Genomic DNA, 2,500 nt, shown 5'->3' with positions numbered 1-2,500 from the left:
GACAAGTAAACTTATCAACAGATTCTCTACCCTCGCTTTTTTCCATTTCATTTAGTTCGTCTATGTTATAGGATAACATAGATGGTTAGAAATCCTTTATCTTTTAAACCTAATCGCTCTTTTGATTTTGGAAAAAACTTTCTTTATCAATATACTTCTTCTTTTACACACACCTCAATTCCATAATAAGAATATAAATAGTTAGGATTCATTAAAAAATATAGAATCCCCTCGTGGGGAGAAGTCCTTCCCGTATCAGGTACTAATCTATTTTTAACGTCTAATTAGATCGGGAACTTATTCAAAGTTAGAACATAAGCTGGTTCCTTTTTCTTTCTGATAATTAATTGAAGCCGTAGGGCCCTATCCTTTTATTCATTCGACCAAACTCGTTCCGTTCAAGAATTCAACAAGGTTTTGTACCGATCCGATAGGAATGAAATATCCGCAGAACTCTCCATTGAAACGACATGCTTTTTTTTCCATTCATTCCCTTTCAGGATCAGTCGGGGTCTTCCAAACTTTACCAATGGTATGGACGAATTCTTCACTTCATCCAAATGTGTAAAAGATTATAGCCGCACTTAAAAGCCGAGTACTCTACCGTTGAGTTAGCAACCCGAAGAAAATATAGATTAAACATAATCTCAACAAAGGGTATATAGATACAATCAAAATCAATGAAATTTCAATAAAAAGAAAAGAGATTATACGGGCTAATCCCAAATCATTGAGCTAACAAAACAGATTTTCTAATGGATTCGAAACATAAAAATGAATTGATTAGATCAACATACAAGAAATTCTCAGATAAAATAAAAACAGAATTATCAAATGAGTTTAAAGCAAAAAAACCTATGGACAGAAACAAATAGACCCACTTCACTTATCACGATGAATTATATTTGTTCGATACACTGTTGTCAATATTATAAATTTTGAGAAAAGAATATAGTGGAAAAAAACAAAAGAGATTGCTATTAAAATTTATTTTGAAATTCAAATAACTTAAATGCAATAATATTCAAAATTGTCTTGGATTGACACTACATACCTAATCCACAGAGATACAAAAAGTAGAAATGGAATAAAAAATAAGAAAGAATTAAAAAAAATACGGATTTGTTAGTCGATACTCTATTTCATCTATCTAAGTGGAATAAGCAGGCTTGATTCCTTATTGGTTAGTAAAATTGTAATGAAAATCACACAATTGAAGGAAATGCCCGAATTTTTTATTTTTTAATCAATAAACTAACGTTTTGTCGTTCTAGACCACCACCATCGGATTCGACGGAAGGAATGATAAATAGATACGAATCGAGCAAGAAGGGGGGAAAACTAGTAAAGAAAAATTATACAAAGTTATATATAAGTCGCTACCCCCCCTTGGTATTTCTTTAAATTTAAAAGAATTTTGTTTAATTAGACGGAAGTTATTTAAAAACTTCTGCTTTCTTTAAAAGATTCTGAACAGTTCCTGTAGGTTGAGCACCCCTTTCAAGGAAGTATAGAATAGCAGGAACATTTAAATAAGTTTGATTCTTCATTGGATCATAAAACCCCACTTTTCTAAGATCTTTTCCTTCTCTTCGGGATCGAACATCAATTGCAACGATTCGATAGACGGCTCATTGGGATAGATGTAGATGAACAATACCCCCCCTAGAACCGTATAGGAAGTTTTATCCTCGTACGGCTCGAGAAAAAATGATTTGATTCGAATGAACCTAGAAAATCAATTAGACTTTAATTTCATTCGTTTTTTGTCCTTCCTGAAAATTTAAAAGAAACCATTCGTACTCATAACTCAAGTTGAATAACTCTCAAATAGCTCAAAAGTAAATTCTTCTCTTTAGTCAATTTCATTTATTGAGTTGTCTTTACCCGCTTTTTTGTCTCGTTTAAAATTAGATTTGGATGATCCAGTTATTGAGACTATCGAGACAATTAAAATGGGTTTACTTGTTCTTGGATCCTTTAATCTTTATTTTAAATCATTGGGTTTAGACATTCCTTCGGTGCTTCTTAATACTTTCAAAATGGCAGCAACATACCTTTTCATTTGAATTGGAAATATTTGAAATTTGATTTCTTTCTATCAAAGAATCCGATGGACAGTTGATTCCCGCGTAATACACTTTGAATCGAAAAAGTTTGATCAATTACAACAAGTTTCCAATTTAAAAACAAAACTTGTTGAAATTGGATTGGATCCTTTTGATTTCTATATTATTATTATATAGAAGATACGTTTACGAAGTTGTTCCAATTGATTGATTGGCATTAACCCTAGATCCTTGCCCCCAGAAATGAATTAATCCTTTCGACTTTTCGACTCGAGCTCCATCGTAGACTATTTACAACCCAACAAAAAAACAAAAAGGAGTTCAGGTGTAACAGAACAAACGATGATTCGAGCCAAGAAGCCATCTTCTAAGTCCGCGATAAATAGAAAACACTACAAGAATGGTGGATTCTAAAAATCCACAACGGATCG

The sequence above is a fragment of the Primulina tabacum genome, unplaced genomic scaffold (genome assembly GCF_025594145.1).
Source record: "Primulina tabacum isolate GXHZ01 unplaced genomic scaffold, ASM2559414v2 Contig1190, whole genome shotgun sequence".
Lineage (NCBI taxonomy): Eukaryota > Viridiplantae > Streptophyta > Magnoliopsida > Lamiales > Gesneriaceae > Primulina > Primulina tabacum.
This window is presented reverse-complemented; position numbering follows the sequence as displayed.